Source organism: Zootermopsis nevadensis, unplaced genomic scaffold (assembly GCF_977971745.1).
Source record: "Zootermopsis nevadensis isolate Lab colony 2312 unplaced genomic scaffold, Znev_1.0 Znev_ptg000032l, whole genome shotgun sequence".
Classification (NCBI taxonomy): Eukaryota; Metazoa; Arthropoda; class Insecta; order Blattodea; family Termopsidae; genus Zootermopsis; species Zootermopsis nevadensis.
The window spans coordinates 651,959-677,452 of NW_028259164.1; the positions used below are offsets into that span (position 1 = coordinate 651,959).

Sequence of the window (25,494 nt, forward strand, 5' to 3'; positions counted from 1 at the left end):
GGTATGGGCATGTAGCACGACTGAGAGATAAAAATTGCATACACTACTTTAGTTTTGTAGCCTGAGTAAAAAGGTCACTTACAAAACCGAGGTATAAATGGGAAGATAATATTAAAATGGATCTTAAAATACATGATATGAAAATGTGAACTGCGTTAATCTGGCGGATTCATTTATTGGTGCCATTCTGTTGCATTATGGATTTTTATTATTCTGATCAACAAAGTTAAGTTAGCCCAGTGGCTTTTGTATAAGCCCATGCCCCATTAGTTAAGTTAGAATACTATTTCGAACAATATTTTACGTGATCTGAATATTTTATGTGTTGGATATACATGAGCTCCGATATTATAAAGATTTTCTTCGCAAGACATTTCTTCCGGCAGAAGAGATTTATTCTCAAGTAAGATATTTAATTTAATCCATACGGTAAGTACTGGTACATAGAGGACAATCTTAATCGAATCCCGTGTCACGAATTTTTAATTACGTACAATGCTAGGAAAGAATGAGAAATTAATTAAAAGTCGAGATGATGAGAAAGAAGATTCCCTCAAGGAATGCCACGTGCAGGCGACTAATATTTAGACAGCAAGCTAAAATAATGCAGTACAAGCTGCCTAAAAATAAGTAACATGCAGCGGCAATGGAGTTTCTAGATCCATGCCTATTTTAGCACATCATTAATGAAAATCAGAAGTGAGGTGGAAAAAATATCACAACCTGTAATATCCAAATATCCTAAAATTTCACTAGGTATTTAATTCCTTTCCAAATCGGAAAAAGATTCAAAATATTCAAAACTTCCATCATTCCATATGTATATTGAAATGTCTCCGAAATTTATTTATATAAATGTTATATATTTATCTGAAAGTTTGCTTCGCCAGGTAACGAGGTATATTAAGGCTTGACAGCGTACAACTTCGTAACTAACAAACTTCCAGGTTTGTCTAATTCGTGTCCCTTCTCAGGGCAGAAAACAAGAAACAAAACAACGTTTTAAACAAAATTTCTAGCTGTCATTTTCCCACTTCTAATAACAATGACGTTTCAACGTGACGTCTTACTGTTTAAATTTACTTAAAAAGTACCTAAGATGTTGCTTACCATTACAGTTACAGGATTACAGTTAACCATTAACGTTACCGTTATTTCAAATTATTCCACTAAAGCAAATTGCGTTAGTTTTCTTCCTGTCTCGCAATGCCGCCATATTGGAATTAAATACAACTCAGTCTCGATTTAATAATCCCCTTGAATCAGCGCTCAGTAAACAGAACTGGATCACAGTTGATAGGAGCCACTGCTACAAAGTTCCTGCCTCGGACCGAACTGTTTGACGCTTCGATTTCAAATAAAGACTGGCAACATCTCTACAGTTTCCGCCCGAGCTGTGGCTTTCTACGTCATACGTAGGTTGTGGGTGGGAGGTAACTTTATGTACAAATATCTTGGCGTTCACGCAGAATTTCGTTTAAATTTATGTCAGTCATATTAGCTGTATTCTTTACGTCGGAACCTGTCACATACACGCAGGTAGTTGATAGGATTTCGAAGGGGGAAAGCGTTTTCCCTTTGAGCACCAAATACTATGCTATATTCTCTCTGCAAAAAGGATGGCAAATGCCTTTGTTCAAAGTTGTTTCCTGAAAGTATGGGATGGTGAACTGAATGCCGTGGTTTTAGCATTAATGTGATGCGTTTCACATACTCAGCGCCTACACCCAAGGCATCCGACTATCACGCACGCAAAAAAGATGTAAATACATCTATTTATTTTTTATTTAGTGTTCTGTCTGACGACAGGTCCATATGAACAGGATCCTTCCATCCTTTTCTCGGACTGGGACCTGTTCATATACGTTCTTGGCAGATGATCCAGAAGTGGTTTGCCATTGCCTTCTTCTGTGTGTGAATGGAGTAATTGTTGGGATGCCACGGAGGAAAACTCCGTGTTGCCTAGACCACGGCCTTGCCCAACACAAGTTATAAATTCGGGCACCGCTGGGAATCGAACCCGAGGTCCCAGGATTACAAGGCCAGCGTTCTAACCGCTAGACCTTATTTGATGTTAAATCAAAGAATAAAAAATAAGCTACTGTTATTAACTCAACTACATAGATTAGAGTCCTTAAGAAGACAATCAAGGAATATTTCTGCCTTTCATGCAACCAGGAACCTCACTAGCGTGATGAGATATTAGGGTCTTCAGGATAAATCTTCTGGGGTGTTGCGCACAAGAACAGACAATTCAATATCCTAGAAGGCAGTAATATTTATTATCGTGTTCACAACATCCAGGCACTGAACTCTGTTCTGAGCCACATTAATCCAATCCACACTATCACACATTAAATTTCTTTACTTTCTATCTTAATGTCATCCTTTATCTATGTTTAGGTCTTCCATGTGGTGTCTTCCCTGTCAACGCTTTAAAATAGACTATTCTGGTTTTAATAAATCATAGATATTTGATATATGCACATAAGCTCTTTCTAGATGCATTAATATCTATAGGGAGCACTTTTTTGGATTACTGGAATATAGATCTAATTACTAAATCGAATACGTCGATGTCCCTTTAGTTTCAGACCTGAAAAAATCCCCTCAGTAGTTTATCCTTATCACGAAATTACCCCTGAGGCTATCTCACAAAGCGGAACAAGTTTGAGACCCGACTGGTGTGGAAGCTACATGAACGAAGAATTTTTTATGGCTTCAGGCGAAGTAAACTGACGGCGTTGTAACCCGCACGTTGTGCAGTCGCTAAATATAAAAGTGGTCCATTGCACGATTCCTGAAGCTGAATACATTTATCCTCATGGTATATTGCTTTCCTCTGCCTTCGAAACAAAGTTCTCGTATTTATAACACTTTATACCAGTTTTAACAATTCCAATATCCGACAAATTCTTCAATATTATCACTTGCTAATCGAAATTTTAACCCTTTAAAAATAAATAGTAATTATACGTCCAAGCCTTAAAAGTCAGTAACTATGCATTTTATATTAAGTGTTTCGTATGATTCTCAATGTAAACAGCTATTATTTCTTTAAAAAGCGTTAACAAGTTGATCTTTGCAATGGTAAAATTTTGTGTTTTCTTTGCGGTACGGACTGAATTCTCAAATATAATTTAGACGTGATTTCGCTTTCAGAGGTCAATGTCGCTTACCGGTTTTACCATGCCTTAACTTAAGACGGCTTCTCACTAAAGATGCTCCGGTTCAATGCTAGGGTAGTGCATATGTTGTTTGTTACGGACATATTGGCAATGGGGTAGGCTTTCCTCCGAGAACATCGCCAACGTTCACTATTCATTTATCAGAAATTTCGTCATGAGGGACTTCTACCCACCACAAGTCCATTCGAGACAGCAGGGGCAAGGAACTCTATTCGTCCTGGCTGTATTTTGTTAGTTATCATTATTATCAACAGCGAACTGACTGTATTATCGGGTTCTATCAACATACAACATAAAAATCTAAGCGAACACTTCCAGACAGTCTGTATTTATAAACACTTAACGTGCAATAAAATTGCACCTACATGGCACAAACGTATAAGAAAATTACCATCTAAATACTGCCTTACAGCTAAGCAATAATATTAAGATTAATATGGGTGACTGAAATTAAAGATCATAAAAAATAGTTAAGAAATTGTGATCTTATACATTTAAATGGTAAGATAATATTAAAATGTATGATACGGAAGTATGGTCTTATGACGAGGGCTCTAACTCGCTCATTATTCATTTGTGGTGGGATTCCGCACACACACTATAGCCATGCACCGGATTTTCTTGCATCATGAAATTAGGGCTACTTATGTGATGGATATCTGCTGTATCATGGATATCACGAGAAATCTTATCAGTATCTAAGAAATTTCTCTCGTGAATTTAGTGGTCTTCTAGAAAATCAAAAATAAAGTAGCACAAATCCAATCACCTGTCAACCAAATGCCCCATATCTATGCCCAAAAATATTTTATTTCTTGAATGAACGTAAATAGGCGCATAAGCCACTTTTACACGGACTCTATAGAAGACATTATTGATTTTCACTGCACACTACGTTCAGTAGTACATTCAGTTCTGCACATCCTAGCTCCAGTCTACGTTACAGAGTCCAGCGAGGCTTCAAAACCAAGTGTACCATAGAGGCAGGAGGAATTTGGTGTGTAGTAAAATGTTGTTTTCTGGTTTATACAAGCCAAGGCGTTTGAATCAGAAATAAAAACATGCCAAATGCGAACAGCCATCCCCAGCAGGTCCATACGTGGAGTTCATCTTTACGCCGCGCCCATCAGCTGTTAGTCTGTCATTGTCCTGACTTGACTGAAGAGATAAAAATATTTGTTCTTATTTCATATGCCTGTTGCTTCGTACGCGTGTGAGACTTGGCATTTCACATTAACAGAATATATACGATGCCTTTGATTAGTGTGCCGGAGAAAATATTTAACGTTAACAAGGATAAATTCACAGGATGATGGAGAAAATTACATAATGCGGAGCTTTATGAGATAAACTACGGACTGAATTATATATAATACGCAGGATACAGTGAGACAAAGAGTTTTAAAGATGTTTATGACTTTATGGGTGACGAGCCAAAATAATAGAAATTAATCTGTGGGCCATGTTAAAAAATTATACGGACAATACAAATAAATTTGAAATTAAAATTTAATACAGTGGAAATGTCGGATACGAAGGGCAGCGGTGACCCAGCGAGACTCCCAGACATGACATAACTCCTCAGAGCTAATGAGGTACTATCATTTCAATGTCGTATAAAATTAACTTTCTCATTAATATCAAATGTCATATCTGGGAAAATGTTAGTGTTTCCATTGATTACGGTTTATAAGTTAAAAACATACTCCAACAAAACCTCCTGTGTCTCTGTGTCACCTTACGTCTGATCGATTCCATTACTGACAAACTGTAAATATATTACTGAAATGCAATCAGGTCTAATAACATCTGCCTTGATGACATGAGAAAGGCAATTTGGGGAAATTTAGCATCATGAGGGTCCCACCGATTATCTCAAGTACGCTATTTGTTCAGAAGGTCCACAGACGTGATATGGGATTGAGTGTCCTGAGGTTGTAGGTACAGCAGCTGACTGCAAACATCCAAAGGTCATCATGTAAGAAATAAAACCTACCGTCAAGGATCACTGTCCTAATGAGCTACTTATAGATTCTCAAAAAGTTGCGAACGCAATTCAAATTACTTTTTCAACATCAAAGTTGCCCCAAAAACGCATCTGGGGTCACATGACCTTGAAGACTGAAATTTATTATGAAGTGACTACTTGAACTGATGGTATTATAAGCAAACTAAAAACACTACAGAAGTTAGATGTTCAGGTTTGCTGTGGAAACATCAGGGAAATGTAACATAAGCAAGAAAACGGACTCATGAATATATTGGAGGCCAGGAGAACCAGGATGAGGTTAAGAATGAAAGGACACAGCAAAATGCAGCAACAGAGGGTGGAATGTATGCTCTTACGGCAGAATGTTAAGGAAAAATGCCTGTCATAACCTCAAACTCCATTTTCTGAAGGCCGATTTCTAAACAAAAGACACAATACCTTGCGAGCTATCCGTCTGGTGTGCTTAAAATTAGCATCAGCACTCATTTTCTAAATAAAAAGTTAATTTGATTTAAAATGTATTACAAATAGCATAAAAAGTATCAAAATAAATTCTATGAAATTTAGAGCGACGGTAGAATTTCATTCAGATTGATAGGGAATATTAGTTGTTTCGACCTTGAGTTGCCATCTTCAGGCTGACAAATTTTTTTTATAGAAACTACTGCGTATTTGTGCGTGTCATAGTAATTGTAATATATTGTGTACATTAAAACATGTAAATAATAATTAAACAATCTTAAATACATTAATTAGAACAATCTAAATTACATTAAAATTTTAATACATTTAAAAAATGGTATGTTCCTATGCATTAATCACTGAAGAAGATAAGTATTATTGAACCTTTTTGGTTGAATATATATATGCAGGTTATGGGGCTTATCCACGTTCACGTTCATGCACATAACCTGATAGGCCCCTAGATTCAGGTTATATTCTGTGAACATTATCATAGATATAATAAATAATCTTATATAAATGAAACATTGTTTTCTGGGATGAAAATGGTGGACTAAGGAATCTACAATTTGAGATAAATTCATGTAAAGGAACCACTTGAGATGCCCATGTGTAGAACGGAAGATTTATGATGCATGTAAAAACCAGTGTCTGACAACGAGGATTGGATTCATATGATTCACGTCAGGGTCCAGAACACAATAAAGAAATTTCGTGTTCCATAAATGCTAGGATATTTAAACCACTTTTTTTATAATAACAGAGTTCACAAATGGAAGTAATGCGACCTACCAGTCACGCTTTTAAACAACACTTTCCAAAAACGCTTGTCATTTCAGACAAGGAGAGAACAGCGCTGTATTGGTGAAATTCCCGTCTCTTTATAAAATTCTAACCAACTTTTTATGGGTGTACTTAGAAAGTCTTACGTTTTTAATTAAAACCGCGTTGATAATGGTAATTCTTTCTGGTTGTTTGTTAATGACTGAGCCTAAAAGACAAACCAACGGACACCAACACAGTGAGTTTATCTTAAATGAACTGCAATGATGACTCATTTGATAAGCTCCCATCTGATCCACTGCTAATATCTTCCGCAATATCGTAAGTCAGATTTTAATTAAGTTTTATATTGAGAGTTCTTAATAAACTTGAAACTGAAATTATGTATCTGTTCTAAAAATACTGCTCGTGGGTAGTGCTGCTACTTACAGATCCATAACTAAAGGTAATAACAAAATCCATGAAACATACTTTTTATTGAAATGCTGCTAGTCACCGATCTGGTCAATTAATACCATATCCTTTATAATTCTCGTCACACTGTTAACAAAATAATGTAACCAGACCCTATCTTGAACTAGATCAATTCAATCCACATCATGACACCTTATTTCTTTCACATCCATTTTAATATTGTTGCTCACATCCACACTTACGTCTTCATAATGGTCTCCTCCCTGAGGTTTAGGTACTAAGAGACGTAGATCTTATCTCATGTTCCTTCACATCCCACCTTCAGTTGGTGAGCCTAATGATATCTGATGAAGAGAGCAAATTCTGAAGCTCCTCAGTCTGTAATTTTCTCTCTGATCCTCTCTCATCTGTCTCAGATTCACCCTTACCACCCCTCTTTCAAATATCCTGAATGTTTGCACTTCTCTTCGTATTACAAAAGCCATAATGTTCATTTACGTTTTCTTGTCTTCTCACAATATAACTGGGTAATGTAATTTATCTACCGTATGTAATGGGTGGATTTATTTGTAACATCTCACTACTTAATATAAAACCTTATTTCATGTCCCAGCTCTGTTGTGTGAACAAGAATTATATTCAGGATGTTCCAAATTCTAATTTATATACACACTCACTGATATATTTTCTCCTGTCGAATGATGGTAGTGTCGTCAGACCACGTCCGTCTCCTTTCTAATCTTTTCGTATTTACCACTGATGATTATATTTCTACCTAATTAGACGGCAGTTGTCAGATAAAATTAGAAACAATTGTAACAGAGCACATTCTGAAGATGACGCAGCAGGAATTTGGTCTCTGGGACAAAACGTGTATGTGTGTTTTCGTTCATTATCATTAAATATATCACTAAAACTTTAAAAAATTTCACTTTCCACTTTAGAATATCCTAAATTTATTAATGTGATATCTTCCATTTTGTTTTAGTTCAGAGAGACGCTTGTAAACATATCTTTCCATACGGCCGGCATTGAAGACGGTTTATACCCATATTTTTATTGTTATTCCCCGTCATAACCACAAGTTCTAGAGTTTTACTTCCATCTTCGTTTTCCTCTGTTTCCTTCGTATTCTTCCACACCAGCAACAAATCTTATCTACCAGTTCCGTGTTTTCCATCCTCCAGTTACAAAACAGGGCGAGTCTAACCTCACAATTTCAAGTTGTAAAAATGGGGGATCATACAACATCATATCACGCGATTATCTTAATGGGCAAAGTTTTGTGCCTCTCCTCTTTGAAGAGGACACACGAACAGAGGAGCAAACAGATTGCAAATTACAGCCTGCGATGGTAGACAGACCCGTAACTTCAAATCTTTACGCTCGTTTAAAAACGAGATTATGGAGGCTGCTAACTGGTTAACACATTAACAGAACGATTTCAAACCACATTACTCGTGATTGACGCTACGTGGGATTTATTAATATTTAATTTAATATTATTATAATCATAATCGTGGAAGACACTTTGTGATGTGTCAGACGAATCTTAGGCTTTCAGAAGATACAGAAATAAACCTACCTCCACAGATTAAACAGTTTATCAAAGTTATTAAAATTTTGCAACGATATCTGACATTACAACTGACTCCACAGAGCAGAAATCCTTCTTAAATAGCTGACAGATGTTCATCTGGTCAAAATAAATGTACCGCCTTATACTCAACTTAAAAGCCTATTAATTTATTCACGGAAAGAAGACACTTGATCCTGTCCTGAACTTGATGAATCCACCCTCATCTAAGGGTACATTTTAATATTGTCATCCCATCTATGCACAGATCTTCCTTCTGGTTTTCCGAATAAAATAGTGGGTGGTTTTCTCGTAGTTCCCGTATGTGCTACATGCCTTACCCATCTCATCATTGCATCTTGAAGAGGAATGGAAAAACAGTAAATAGTGTAATAAGATATGAAACAACCTATGTAAATTCATACAACCCAATTTGTGAAACTCGTCAGATCTGAAACTTCTAACTGTTCGTGTTACGATATTACAGCTGCAATTTCCAGGCACTGGTTAGTCTAGTACGTAAGTAGCACGTGTGACTATAAAGCATTTACAACTACTGTCGTTACTCCCAGACGATCAGAATTTTGCATAAACTATTTTTATGTATAAGCGATTTAGGAAACGTCTGACCTAAATTCGCTAAAACTGTAACAAATTTCCGGAATTTCACATGACATATAAAATCATCTGAGAGCAGCCATTACCTACTCTTGTGATTCCTGCCCCCCGTTATATGTCCTACAAAGTCTGGATAAATTCTATACATGCAAAGCCACAATTTAACATTGCGTTTTTAATGGCTTGCGGTTTCAAAACTATATTTTTTGGGTTCTAGCGCCTTGTAGTCTGGTAGAATTTTACCAACGTTTCAGAGGTCTTCCCTGCTTCCATCATCAGGGAGATAAGTAGTCTCCCTCATAACGGAGGCACAGCAGTAAAAACCTAAAATCCTACATATATTTCATCCCGTTTACATCACTGTGAAAACAAATTTCATCTTGTAGAATAAATTACACACAAGGTGGGCGTCTCCTGAGTTGTAGTGCCGTGTAGCCTGGTAGAAATTCACCGATATTTCAGACATGCTTACTGTCTCCATCTTCAGGGCAGCAAGGTGATGTGAAACGTCGATGAACTTCTAAAAGACTACACGGCACAACAACCCGGAAGTCAGCCATCTTCATACTCGCCGCCCTGAGGACACGTGAAACCTCAGAAACCAAATACAACTGATAGTAATTAAATAACAATATAATATAATAACAATCATTACATGGACCTAAGTCCTTACGCAAGAGCTGCTAGGGTTAGTCTGTTGCCAGTGACTATAGAAACTCATTGCGGTTCACTGCCTTCTTCACAACATCCTGACAATGGACGCTCGTCTAAGTATCATTTAAGAATTCAATCCGTACCGCAGAGAAAACACTTCACTTCACCATTACGAATATCAACTAGTTAATGCTGTTTACGGAAACAATCTTTGTTTACAGTGAGAATCATACGAAACCCACGAATACGGAACGAAGAGTTATTGATTTTTTAAGCACATGGGACATATAATTACCACTGGGCTCTAATGAGCTAACCTTTTATGTCATCTCTGCGGTTAAACAATTAGTACACCAACAGAGCAGTCAACACAGTAGGGGAGGGGGGACGCTTTCAAGCTGTGAGCGGGATATGAACCACTGAAATTATTGCCAACAGATCATCTAAAAGTGTGCGGTCTCCAAATTCCACTTCTATCGGGATGGTGTGATTAGTTAGCAGGTGGAGTGGAGATGAGTTGAGAGAAACTCAAGACAAAGAGTACTTGTCATACGACAGTCTTCCGCAAAGAAATCACCGCGTGATACTGACTTCGCTAAGTCTCTAAAAATTAATCGCATAAAAATCAGGTTCTAAATGAAAAAGGTTTTATGAAGAGAGGAGATTGCTTTCTAGAAAATTACCTCTTAAATTTTAATGTCGGTTAATTGATTACGTGATATAGAACTAACTTCAGGTCTCAAGAGTGGTCTATGCTCCGAATATAGGTCAAGTTAGTCTCACAGATTACTAACAAATTGAATTCTGTAGCACGGAACAAGCGAATATTCATTTTTATGCAAGAGTTTTGAGCCCTGGGGTGCGCGTATCAAAATCTCCCCGTCATCAGGCAAATCAATTTTGATGGAATTTGATATTTTGATCGAATAATTTTAAGTACTGCTTTACATAAGAGCGTAAGAGCTCTTATGAGTACATCTCAATTTGACTGCAGGCCACATCTGCCTAAATTACAGTCCTGAGTTACAATGGTTATCTCGGTTACCGTGGTTGGGGAATCCTTCGTGAAGACGTCATCACTCAGCCACACACACACACGGCCAAACAAAAGGCACTGAACACACACAACTTTGAAGTCACAGATGCTGTTTAAAATTCCTAACTTGTTCAAAATTAACATCTGACGGAGTGCAACATTAGTAACACTGAGACTGAAATAAAGGTCTTGATACATACACACATATATATTATATTATAACATATTATATTGCATTATATTCAAATCAAGGTCTTCAAATGTGGTAAGACAGTATTATTGTTCATTGCATAACTGAAGCTACTTCTTACACTGAAATTCATGTTGATGTTAGAATCTTAGGACACCAAAATTAATTTTTGAGTAGCTACAAAACAAAATTAATCTTGAAGACATTTCGAGGAGAGAAGTTTTGAAGTCGTGACATTATATAATTTCCTTAGAGACATTAAAGAATTTAGAAACGCCTAACTCTCAGTCCTCGTGTTAGGAGCGCAAAGCTAAATGAGTCTTGAGTAAAATTTCACGTTCTCACCGCTGTTAATATAAAGTTAACTGTCTTCCGGGATGCTGCATTATGTAGTCTCACAGAAATTGACCATCATTTCAGAGGTTCTTACTGCCTTCGTCATCTATAAATTATCTCTTCCGCAACTCCTACTCGTCACTTTTGCGTAAAGATAATTTTTACTGCTTAATTTATTGACAAATTTTCGTTTATTGACAACCAGTATACCACATAGAGAAACAGTTTAAAAGATACGAAAGGAAAAAAAAACATTATATCATGAACAGATATTAATTATTTTAATTTCAGAATATTTTTAATTCGCCAAGGAAACAAGCTGACGAAAGAATCTCCTTTCTTCGTTGCGTTGTAGTCCATATAAAAAATTAACTACACAAGACTCGCCTTAGGGGTCATTGCTAAACTTATGTAACTTTTGAGAGGTCGGATGTTAGTCTACTTTCTTAACTCCAAAGCAATCTCCTGGCTCGACTCTGCAAGTCCGCATAAACAAGTCTTCACTTCGGTAAAGTCACATGTATAATAAAACAAACCTCCCGTTTCGCCATGCTTATACTACGTTTACGTGCTACCTACAATAGGAATATTTGGCTGCACGGCTCAGCCCTTCCGCTGTGCGCTCTCGCTGTGTCGACTTCCACGTTTCCTAATCCTAGCGGCACATCCGTCAAATAATCTCGCCGTATTTACATTAAGCATCTCGCAGATAATATGACGGTAAAGTTGAACACTACTAATGCGATCACACTCGGGTATAATGATGAGCCAGTTTAGTCCCTTTTACAAGTTGCTTCACTTAATTGTAGTTAATATTACTTTCGCGAAATGTTTAATTAAAATACACGTGTAGATTCTATATATATATATATATATATATATATATATATATATATATATATATGTATGTATGTACGTAAAAATATTTTTTTTAAAAAAAATTGAATATTGAGCAGAACAACTGAACACAGAAAGTGGTGGTAACAGGCGAGTGGAAATTCTATCAACTCTAGGGCTTGAAATTTGCACCCTTCACTGTGATAAAATAATGGAGGACAAGTTAGGTGATATATGAATGTATGTAACACATATGGGAAAAATTATATTATATAAAGTTTGAGTAGGAAATCCTGAAAGAAAAATCTACTTCGTAACCGAACTTAGAGAAATATCACACGCGGATGTGAATTAAAATAAACCGACTCGAGATGAAATCCAGTTTTGGGTTCTGGTAAAAATTGTCTTGACCAACTGAGTACCTATAAATTTCTCATAAAGTGACCTCCTGCTCTAAGCATTTCTTCCTATGCCATTTCCATGCCGATGTTCAATGAACCACATATTATTGATTAAATGTAATGAACCAATATGTTCATTTGTATGTTCATTAAATTATTCATTCATCCGTGATAATTAATGAAGTATATATTCCCCATAGGACTCGCAGATCCTATATGAATAGCAAACAACTCCCTCAAATGTTGGATATTTGAGCACCTACTTTGGATTTGCTAATATATTTACATGATCGAATATGATTTGCAAATATGGTTTTATAAATAAAAGCAAAACATAATATGTATTCATATAGATGGATATATTTATTAACTAATATGTTATTGTGCTTGCTGGACATAAGACAGTTACTTTTATTTATTTAGTGTTCTGTCTGACGACAGGTCCATATATTATGAACAGGATCCTTCCATCCTTTTCTCGGACTGAGACCTGTTCATATACGTTCTTGGCAGATGATCCAGAAGTGGTTTGCCATTGCCTTCTTCTGTGTGTGAATGGAGTAATTGTTGGGATGCCACGGAGAAACCGGGGAAGCCCCCGGAGGAAAACTCCGTGTTGCCTAGACCACGGCCTTGCCCAACACAAGTTATAAATTCGAGCACCGCCGGGAAACGAACCCGAGACTCCAGGATTACAAGGCCAGCGTTCTAACCGCTAGACAACCGTGGCTCTCTAAGCCAGTTACACAGTGACTTAAAATTTCTAGACAGATTGACTGCTGTCATAATATCTATTGTAAGTGTGCAGACAGTCAGAATAATCAGTGATCGAGAGATGACCATGCATATAGGCTGCTTATGAATTATGAGTCTAAAACAGTAAACCCTCTGTTATAAGTATTATCTAAAATCTCGAAATAGCATTATCGTGGCAAGGGTTATAACAACACACAGTCATACATATTATCCCACAAGGCTGAAAAATCTCTTAACACTTAATAACCAGCAACCAAGACTTGCCTATTATACAGACAGATAATAGGACGAAGCTCAGGTGCGTAAATTTACGTGTACGCATTCGACTTATTTGAATTAATAGCACTGTGAGAGTGTAACAGATAATTCATCCATTAACAACAAAGAACACGTTAAGCATTAAAGTGGAACTGATGATGGACACATATAAACCTAGGACGTTTTGTCGATATATTTCTGGAACAAATATGTGATGTGATTTATATTTATTTTAATGTGACGTAACATTTACACTTTTCACGCACAGTGTTTTTTTACAAGCTCCTCTGAACGGTAGATAATTTGTATATTATAAAATATATGTGATTTTCTGACATCTCAGATTCGAAGAATGGCAAAGTATTAGTCTATTATGCATTATTATTCAGCATCCACTTACTGGAGATCCAATCACATTAAGGGAAAGTTCTAAATTATGACCTAATCCGGACTCCCACACCATGACCAAGGCAGAGAGACCTGTCAAGATCAAAGGTCCACTTAGATGAATGAGACTTGCGAGTAGCCTATATTGAAACACACAGGGGCACACTAGGGGATGACGCTCCGATGTCGTAAACTGTTTGTCACTCTGTCGTCTGTTCCAGTAGCTGCTGATACACGTCCAAGTCGGCCGTGGCATCTAATTTCCCCCGCAGTTAGTGCCTGTTGTTAAGACATCGCTCGACTCAAAGCGGCAAGTCTAAAATTCCATCTCCCCAAACCGTCTTGTGCCTTTAATGTATATTTCCAGAGTCCGCCCATCTCCTCCGCCATTTTAGAATTCCGCCCTCAATTTTAATCCCGTCCTCCTCTCTCCTTATATTTCTCGTTTCACATCTGTTGCCTCTTCATCATCTTACCTTCAATACCTTACTTGTTTTCTACGAGATAAGTAGATTTCTGTATTATTATTTTCCCCCTAGTACAGTATAAACATTTTAATTTGTAAGATAGTATAATTGCGTCATATTGTGAATATTCTAACAATTATTTATTTTAATCCGTCTTATCACAATATTTAAAATTTCTTATAATTAAGATAATAAAATATCATTGATGTTCCATATCGATTGATCGATTTACATTTTGGAACATCTTTTACACAACATGTTTCAGTTTTTATAAAACCATCATCAGGTGTAAAATATTTACGAACTTAAAACTCAAATATGATTCCATTTGGTGATGTTTCATGCCATTTGTTTTTCAATTTTGGGCGAGGTGTTGTCTTTTCTTAAATTTTATCAGATGTACATATCGGTCATAGATGTAGGAGTGATTGTTCCGATATGTCCAGAAGTACTACTGTCTTCGTATAGGTGTGGGTCAATTGGAATCATATTTGAGTTTTAAGTTCGTAAATATTTTACACCTGATGATGGTTTTATAAAAACTGAAACATGTTGTGTAAAAGATGTTCCAAAATGTAAATCGATCAATCGATATGGAACATCAATGATATTTTATTATCTTAATTATAAGAAATTTTAAATATTGTGATAAGACGGATTAAAATAAATAATTATTTTAATTTGTACCACACATGACAAAGTACACGTTAATATTTAAATAATTGTGATATTTGTAATTCGTAGGGTGAAAGGCTAATAGATATCTATCCTATTATAATCACTACTATATTAATTCTTTGGTTGCATTTAACTTGGCAATGAATCCGAACGTCATTTCTTACTGCAATTTTAACACAAAAACATTTCTTTTCAACAGCTTTCGGACTAATGTGAAAGAGATATATTTATGGCATATTTTTATCGGATTAGTATCTCAGGACACGTCTGATTAGACTGATGTTCCAAACTGATCCCTGTCATCGTGTTGTGTCACGGGTATAAGATTCTATTGCACTTGTCATCGGTGTCCTCATTAGCAGGCCACTCCATCGCAAACTCTTTGATTTCCATGGAGACTTCAGGGGGGGGGGGGTGACCAACACTTTAATAAGGGCCACTCTCAGCTAAATGCATTACCAACTTCGTGCCAAGCACAAAGTTCCATCGACAAGAGAAAGTTAAGGTATAAGCCTCCCTCTGTATGTAACTGTGCTTCATCAGCGTCACGTTATGAACTCTTTAGGCTACTTACAAGTGTTCGTTGATACAGAACTACGTGTTTCTATTAATATTAGCTTATCATCAGGTTCGTTAGATGACATATAAGTCCCTGCACATTTTTAATTAAAATAATAATAATTTGTGAAAATGGCTGTCTTCTGGGTTGTACAACCGCGTAGTCTGGTAGAATTTTACAAAACGTTTTACATCTGGTTGCTGCCTCCAGCGATAATTCGTACTCGCTGCCGTGAGAACCACAAATTTCACCAAGTATAAAGACACTTTCTGCGATGCAAGAGATCCAGTTTTTCTTTTCACAAAGATTTTAGTGAAAAACGAACTGCCTTCTGTGTACTGCCAAAACTGTCACATGCCTTGTGCTTCACAACACGAAGGCAAGCAGTGGATAATTAATGTGGAATAAAGTTTCTTCCATACTTAATCAAAAATTAACTAGAGTTCTAATTAACAGATCCGATATTGATATGCCTGTAGAGAGATATTACACAGCGCTGGAAGGGGTGTGTGTGAGAGAGACATATTTTCACTCCACGTTTCTCGGAATAATTATTCATTATACAGTAGAACAGATGATTAGGCTAAGATTTTTAATTGGGCTAGTTTCTGAAAGTACAATTTACAACATAAGTATTTATATCCGTATATATCAACCTATTAATATAAGTTTTTACAGTAATTAACTCCACGAAGCAAGAGTCCTTATTGAAAAGCTAATGATAAATTTTCATTTCAAATAAGTAAAAATTAATTAACGGTTCTCCGTATACTTCTTTACTCCCGTCAATCTTCAATAGACGTTGATAGTATTATTGTATACGTGAATAATCTATTTTATATTTATTTGTTTCAGATCGATAAGTAGCACAATGTACTTAGCAGAAATTAGGTCACGCTGTCTTCATGAAACTGGGTCACTGACGGACCCATGGCTCATCGGTGCATGTAGCAGCGGTGGAATGATACTGACGGGGCAAAACCGAAGGATTCGGAAGGAAACTGCCCTAGTGCCACTTTGCCCACCACATAAGACACTTGGACTACCCTGGCTTCGAACCCGGGCCTTTGAGAAGAGAGACCAAAGAATAATCACCTGAGCTAAGGCATATCTGTGTTACAGTATATGTGCTATCACGAAGATAGTGAAATTTAAAACTACTTGAAAATTATAAGCCGAAACATACCACAGATGACCATAAATATGTGGATACTATTACATAATACGATATTTAAAAAATAAAATCTTAATATTTTGTGTAAAATTTCGTATAATACTTAACATGCACTGTGTTCAGACTGAAGCTGTAAATGAGATACAAAATGTTTAAAGCAATTTAGCTTCAGTGTGTTTAAGATTTACTGTATACGCGTGTGTTTATGTTGTGATACAATTGAGTCCCGACATTTTATCTTAGTGATGTGTCCATTTATTAGTCTCCAATGCCAACAGTTCATACTACACGTATTATGAGACTAAAGCTTACGTCTCAGAGAAAATTCTTGGCTTCAGATAAATGCAATATGGTGTGTCAAAAGAACAAAAGTCCAATTCTATGCTAATCCTTCGCATTCTGGGGCCACGGGTTCATCACTGAGGATTAACAAATGCAAGTTAAGCGGCATCAGATAATATTAATTTGTTCTTGGTAAAGGACAAACTACTACGTACATTCTACTACAAAAATAAAACATTTTCAACAGGAAATTTGACTCCCAACGTCAGTAAATAAACTATGCCAGAGCTAGTGAACAAATTTACGAAGTTCTATACACTGTTATTAGAAGTGATCTCAAAGATGTGTGTGACCAATGATTGATTTTATATAGAATTTTATCTATAGGAATAATATACACATTTCTACTGCTAACGTGGTCATATTTTTTATTTGATTTTTACTACAAGAAACAAATGCCATTTTGTCTATATATTCTAACGTTGAGTGGCAGAGCAGCTCAAAATCACAGAACAAGACATCGGAAAACATGTTCTGGTAAAATATGAGAAAAATACGCACTTATTTATTTTATTTTATTTTTATATGTAATGGTGCAATTTCAGTATCAGTAGAATTGTACGCATCACTACATTGTAAACAAAATTTCCGTAGCCAGGCTTCGTCGGAAATCAGGGTAGAATTACGAGAATAGGAATAGAACTCATGTTTAGATGTAGGCCTATTTTGTGTTTTAAAATTGTTGACAGATGTTTCTGAGTTAAAATGAAGTAAGCAGAGAGAATCATATGAATTATGTGACCTCTAAAGCCGTGGTAACTGTCAAAATACGTTGAAGCTGTTTTTGTAACATCCTGGGTAAAGGAAATCTCGCAAGAGGCTGGCTACGGTCCCAAATCTCATCCTGCATGTCTGAACTTGTTTCGTGATAATGTTGTGCAATGTAATGTAAAATATATTTGTAATAAAGTTTGTAAACATGGTTCCAATTTTATACAATGTTCCGGTGATACTATTGCATGATACGTATGAACGATTTGAGTTTGAATATTGTTGTTTCATAGTTAACACCAGCCCATTTTATGAAAGTTAAGAATTTCTGTTGGAAATGTTCAAAGCAAATAAGGCGGTGCAGTATTAAAATGTTCAGAGGGGCATTAACCCACGAAAATGAAAATAAGTAGTATATGTCAACTGAAATAATAAACACAAAATACAGTCTTGTAGGTATTATTTTAAAAGTGCATAAAATTGATAGGAATTTGTTGTTCAGTTATCTAACTTTGTTCGCTCTGTTTTCATTTTAGGAAATCAATATTTCATGTTATAAATCTTAACAAACTTCGTGAAGTTAAATTTATTAAACTGCCATATCCTGATATAAAATGGTATACCTAAATAACTTAAACTGAATTGCTACACAATATACGGTAAAAACATTTGTTATCAATTTTCCAAAAGTTATTTAATGTAAAATATTCTGTATGTGCAACGACAAGTATAATATGTAAAATTCAAAGAATTTGAGAGTTGAATTTTATATTTTCTTAATATATCCGTCTGTTACACAGTAGTTCAAGTAATCTGCATTTCCTATCTTAACGATAAGTGCAATGCAATTATTTAAGTACCCAGCAGATTTGTGGAAAGCATACTCTTACAAATTACCCATTTCTCAAACAATATTGTAGGAGAAACATAATATTTTTCGTTAAGAAAAAAACCTTCAAATGTGAATAATTTTGCCATGTAATAATTTTTGGCTCGTACAATAAAAATTATCACCACACTGTATGGGTCCATAACCATCAACTAAAGAAAGATTCATGTTTATTATCAGACTACAGGTAAGTAAGGATTAAGCAAAGTCCAACCATACATAACAGAATATTTTCATGTTCCAACCGAGTGGCTATAAGGCACCAAATACAAACTAGAAATTTCAGTGCTTTAAATATTAAGAGCGTAAGGTAACAATCTTATAAAGAAAATATTTCTTTACACCCTTGCAGCATGAAGATCATCTGAATAATATTTAAAAATTCACTTCCTTCCTCAAAGAAAACATACCACGTCTCCATTACAAAGATAATCGGTTAATTATGTTTAAAGAAATAATCTCTGTTTATTCTTATAATCGCATAAAACCCATAGATACACCCTGAGAAAAAATTCAGAGTTAATGAATGTTAATAAATGTGGTATACATAGTTACCGCTGGGCTTTATAGGATTATATTTGTGCCATGTTAGGAGATGTAAAGGTTCAATAAATGGATAAATTGGCAGTTAAACTGTTGTTACTGTTCTGAGTTTCAAAGTCACTACTATTACTGCTGAATACTTGCAAGAAAAATGTGCGTAAAACACGCGCCCTATTTTATTTCATTCGCAAGGAACTGACAGACAGACCTACATATTCTTTAAAGTTATATTACAGGTAACTTTAGAAATTACACATCTTATGTCCCCTTAACTGATTGAACGTTTTCTTCGATATGTTTATTCTTTCATAAACATGGGGTAAAATGTATAATTGTAATAATCTTATGTTTGACTCCACAGTCTGTTCCCTTTTGGAATTGATTATGTAAAGATGAACTGTCAACTGCTGGCATCATCGAGCTTGAGTAAAAATGTCATAAAATACAAGAATAAATTTAATACAAACATTTTATCTTAAAAAATTAAAACTACATACATAAATTATTTTCCCAAAATAGTGAAAATAATAAATTAAAAATCCACGTACGCTAAAGACAACTAACAATGTTACAAAAATTGTTTGTACATGAAAACTGGAGCTATATCCTTGAAGCTAAGACTTCTCTTAACATATATCTGTGACAATTATCACTTTGAAGAATACAGGAACGGTAAATTCCAAGAGTTCGGTGGAAATCGTATGAAAAGTGAAAAATAGTTTCCTCCTAACTTACGATCATATTATTATTGCTACCAGCTTATAACATTTGCTAATATTTCAGAACACGGCGAAATTAAATATAAAATTCATAGTGTACGCCAATCACATTTACCAACAATACATTTTGTTCACGAAAGAATTTTTTTTAATTTTTAATACATTTAATTTCACTCCATTAACATGTATTTATAAACATAATACGCAATAATTTAAAATTGTAACCATTTAGTATTAATGTTATCTGTCGTCATATCCGTATAAAATATTATACGCGATGAATAATGGCTTTGAAGCTCAGACATAAGTGTTTTGTTATTGTAAAATAAGGATATTCTACTGAATGTGTACAAAGGTCCAATTAAAGTTTGAACAAATGTATTTTATTTGCATATCCTTATAAATATAAAATCTAGGTATAATAACTGTTGTCTAATTTGTCATAACAAATTAACATGGTTGTAATCACTACACCAAAATAATAGGAAATGTAACACGCCTCACATATAGAAGGTTCTGTTACGTGGATGATCAGAAAGTATATTTACAGCAAGCAACTTCAACTGGCTACAAATGTAGGCCTAGCTGAAAGCATACCAACATACCGGAAACCAAAAAAAGTTAGGTTAGAAAGTCATAAAAAATACTTTAATCGGAAATTAACTGTGTCAGTAGGGTATTGGTTTGGTAACACATATTGAGGATAGTGAGGATATTAAGCACCAAACAGCAGAAGATAACCCCCCTCCCCAAAACTGAACTCATAACAGGAATACTTTCTGATTACCATAGTAGCACTTGATGTTAAGAAGGTTGTTGTTTGTTTGAATTTGTATGTCGTATAATACGTGTATATTCTGTTGAAATGAATACATATTATTGTTTTAGGCAGATGTTGAGTGCTGCTAAATTATGGTAAAATATAGGGCACATTCTCAAAATATGTAAAATACATCAAATTTTTAGTTTGAAAAACTTCAGATATTTCTGGAAACATTTTAACAATCTTGTCACGTGACTGTTAAGAAGTTCAGAAAAATATGTCACTTTCTTGCACGTAATTGGTAAGAAAGAATCAATTCCATTCTGAACCATCCTCTTGGGAGAAACTGTTTTAAAATTGTTTCCATTTGTGAACCAGACGAAGTGTACATAGATCAATAAGATAAAGAAGAAATGTGATTTGACAATCGCACTATCATATGCATTTATTTAAATATTACAATTAATAGAACATTGTTTCTCCACAACTTTGATAAATTATAATTTATCAAAAATTATGAATTACTATGTTAAGTATTTAATTATTTACCTATCAGTAAGTTATAACTTTAAACATTTTTTATGTGTGTAAATATATTTGGTAATTAATTGCTTTAATTATAAAACAGATACTCGATATCTGAATGGGTTTAATTTATAATTTAAAAAATAAAATCATGTTAACTGTAAGTAGGCTAATGAGGTTGGTTTTTGACACAAAACTATTGAGATCATTTTTCAAGCACACTTTAATGATGCTTTTAATTATAGCTAATTGTCCTGCATAATGAGTTAATGTAAACCAAGCACTCTAGTACATTCAACTCTCTGTTTAAGAACGTTCGATTTACGAACGCCACAATTCATTCAAAAAATCTTAAAGTCGCTAATAGATAGAGTTTCTTACAAAACAAAATGCCAAACGTATAGTGAACATAATTGTATGATTTAAATAAATAAACTTTTAAAAAATGTATTTATTACAATAATTATCAGAAAATTATTATATGAAAATTATACTGAACTGTTTTTGGTTAATAAAACTAATCTAGCCAGTAAATAAAACGTTGGTTCACATGCCACGCTGTGTGGTGTACGTTACGTACAATAAAGCATACATACATTATAATAAAACGTATTGTATACATCATTCGATGTTTAGTACGTGGTTTTAATGCTTTAATATGGCTGCTAACGTGTACGATACGTATCGTAAAAGCTCAGGAATCCAAGATACACATAACGAACAAAAACTTATAACGAACAACGTCTTGGAACGGGACTTGTTCGTAAACCGAGAGTTGTCTGTGTGTCTTGAGCTACGTTGAATATATAAATATATGTGCCATCAGCTTCATTAACTTTCCTGTCTTGTAAACAATATTTAGAATGATAATGTAGCTACATAATCAGAGATTTCCACAGTTGTACATGCCACAAGAATGCATACATGCATAGAAATGACACCTTAGTGTTATGGCAGAGAACTGCACGTGTGAGAACTATCCAATATCCTCTTCACCACACTCGAAGTCCACTTTGATTACCTTTAAATGTTAATGTGAGACTGCTCAGGACTGTCTAAAATACAGCACAGTAATCACTGCCATTAATCGACAATTACCAAGCTGAGATTTCATGTTCTCACAGCAACAATAATTAAGATGGCTGCCTGCCTTCTGGGATGTTGCAGAATGTATTCTGGCAGATATTAACCGATCTTTTATAGAAGCTTACTGCCTTCATATCACCCAGATGACGGTGGCAGTTTAGCTTCTCCGAAACTGTCAATATCATCCTCTCAGAAGACAGTCTCATCTTTACGATTACAAATATCTGGCATACTACAATTCTGGGCCCTTGTCTAACATCTGAGTAGCAAAGTATTTCTAGTGATGTAATTTTATTTTGATACTTAAATTAGAAACACAACTGTAAAGTGCCTAAAACCAATCTCATTCTCTAGTTATATTATGTACTGATGTAGGATTCTAGCTGCCTAATTTTAATATTAAGCTCAAGCAGGCTGCATAGAGCCTAAACATAGGCTCAGATTTGTTCCATGGTAGGAGTATGGATAAAACACGAGCGTGTGTTCTAGAAGCATGTGATATTTTTAGATAATAAGGCAATATTGCAGAGTGTTTATATGGTGATGTTTGTACATAACGTATTTATATACAAATGAAGTTGTACACCCCTTCAGGGATGTACCCTCAGCCGCACAAGTGTCACCGATTAATCAGTTTCCTCGACTACTGCACAGTAGTCAGAGGATTGTATTCTTATGTAAACAATATTATAAACGTCTCGCTGTTTGGAACTATTTATTCTCCATGTGTACATTTATCAGAAATAACTTCACATATAATGTGGAATTTAGTTTGAAGTATGTAATTAACAAAATCTGTAGGTCTGTCTACTACGAAAATAAAATATCATCTGATATCTTGCAAAACCTTTTCTATGATTTATTCTGTTTTCCACAAATAAACTAGGAATCAAGAATTTTAAAGACTCAAGACTACAGAACGACAAGTGTTCAAGAATAATTCCTGTTAATTATCTTCATTTGGATTAATTTGAGATTATCAAATTTTCAACAACAATCGACTTTCAATTTGTTTAAAAATCATATTCACGTCACTTCATATATGCCTATATATTGGGTTTACCACTTTCATAAAACATTGTAGAATCATAACACATGGTTCATTTGAATGCTGTGATGCAAACCACGTTAATTATTTACCCAATTACTCTGTGTTCAATAGATACGTTGTTACAGCGTTCATTTCTGATAAATGCACATGCAAAATAACCGACTTCATTTCATATCACTAGAAATGAACTGTAATATTAAAACATAAAAATACGGCGAGAAATAACTTAGAAATATTTCTCTAAGATAATACTTGATTTTAGCTTGGGTGACCGTGTGAAGAAACATCGCTTTGGTACATTTACATATCCACCATGAGCTATTTGTCTAAATTGCCCTATGCATCTATAAAAGTATTTGGTTGCTTCGTATATGTTTCTGAAAATATTTGTTTCCTCCGACTTTAAATTTAATTAGATATTAGACAAGGATTTAATTAGGTCTGTGTGTAAGATGCAACTTTGATATGATGTTCTTCTACCCGGTGACCTTAGCAGATGTTTAAATTAACAAAGGTTACGTCAGTGATTTCCGACCCACTGATCCTCGATTCCAGTTATTCTAACTCTGAAAATGTTCTCTTCTCATCCTTATTTCAGATCATAATTTGTCTACGACACATTCCAATTAATATACTTGATATGCGAGAAGTATTCCAATATATTACGTAGTTTTATTTTTCATCTAACAGCGTCTCTTACAAAAACAGAAATAATACAAAAAGGAGGAAATCTGTAGTTCAAAATAAACGACTTATAACACAACATTTTATTCATGGCCTCTCATAAATCTACGGTTAAACAGACAAGTAAATTCATACAGATCTCAATATGACTAAGTTTCATTACATCGAAGATTTCTGTCTTCTGGGTTATTGCGCTGTGTAGTCTGGTCGATGTCAACCAACGTTTCATCGAATATTCATCGCCCTGATGACGGAGGCAGTATGACCTCTGAAACGTTGGTTGACATCGACCAGACTACACAGCGCAATAACCCAGAAGACAGAAATCTTCATACTCACCGCTGTGAGAACCTCAAGTCTTACTTTCATTACATCAATTTATGAATTAATTTAAAAATTTCATTAATTCGAAAGGATTCTAATTACATGTTACAAATATTATTACTGGACTTTTTCCATTGTGTAGTATTTCTCACAGAACACAAAGTTTCAGAAACTGGATCTGTTTTCGTTCTATAATTAAAAGTTGGAGGCAGAGTTAACTAACAGACTCAACTGAGTGTGTGTGTGTGTCCTTCCCTGCCCGTTCACCTGAGGATAGAAACACAACCACTGTCTGAAATATTATGATCTGTTCACAATCCAAGACGACAGTTAATATACAGAGAACAAATATGTTTGTTTTTTTTTGCAATGACAAAAAACAACAATTTCCTTTATTTATAATTAAAGTGGAGTTGCTATCATGTGAATCAACAACTTTAACAAACTAACACAGAGTACGCCAGTAATAGAATTTCTAATTTCGTAATAAAATTCCTGTTCCATTGTACCCTTGCCTGGGGATCAGTGTGTCCATTATTTATTTACCTCTGTGTTAATTTACTGCTGTATTTCTGTGTCTAGTATATTTGTTTCTTGACGTTCAATGTCTCTTTAAATGTTCTGAACTGGAAGGTAACGTTGTAAAATTAAAATAGATTATATATTAGATCGATAAACATATCGAAATTTCAGTCGTCCATTTTATTTCAGCCACAATTCAGAAAATCACAAATTATTTCTTTTCTGGTAACACCATAACCCACGAATCCTTCACAACTTACACACACATTCCTGTGTCATAAAATATTCTGAGCGAAAATGGAACAATCACCGAATTTCACAAGAATGCACTGAATGCAGGCTTCTACGTCATAAAAAAAGTGGACACAGGTTAAACTTTACTCCATAAAGCAAAGTCCTTCATCAGTAACTGATAGAAGTTCGGCTGGTTACAAAATTCCTCCGTTTTTTAGAGATCACGTTGTTCATAAGTTTCCAATACTAAACCCAGCTGAATCAAGCCCACACCATAATACTTTTTTATCGTCCATTTTACGAAAAACTCTCCAAGTCCCTCCTTAAAGATTTCCGA

General features: G+C 35.0%; 1 protein-coding gene across 3 annotated transcripts in view; it reads left to right on the forward strand.

The window, feature by feature from the left end:
* The window catches only part of LOC110831666 (uncharacterized), a 167,486-nt gene extending 142,393 nt beyond the window's left edge, over positions 1 to 25,093 (forward strand). For 2 of the 3 annotated variants that reach the window (XM_087359647.1, XM_087359645.1), the window contains exon 7: positions 16,446 to 25,093. The gene's annotated coding sequence lies outside the window, so the exon portion shown is untranslated. Of the gene's footprint in view, positions 1 to 14,110; positions 14,243 to 16,445 lie in introns of those variants that run through there. The other variant, XM_087359646.1, reaches the window with a different exon arrangement.
* Positions 25,094 to 25,494: the final 401 nt, after the last annotated feature.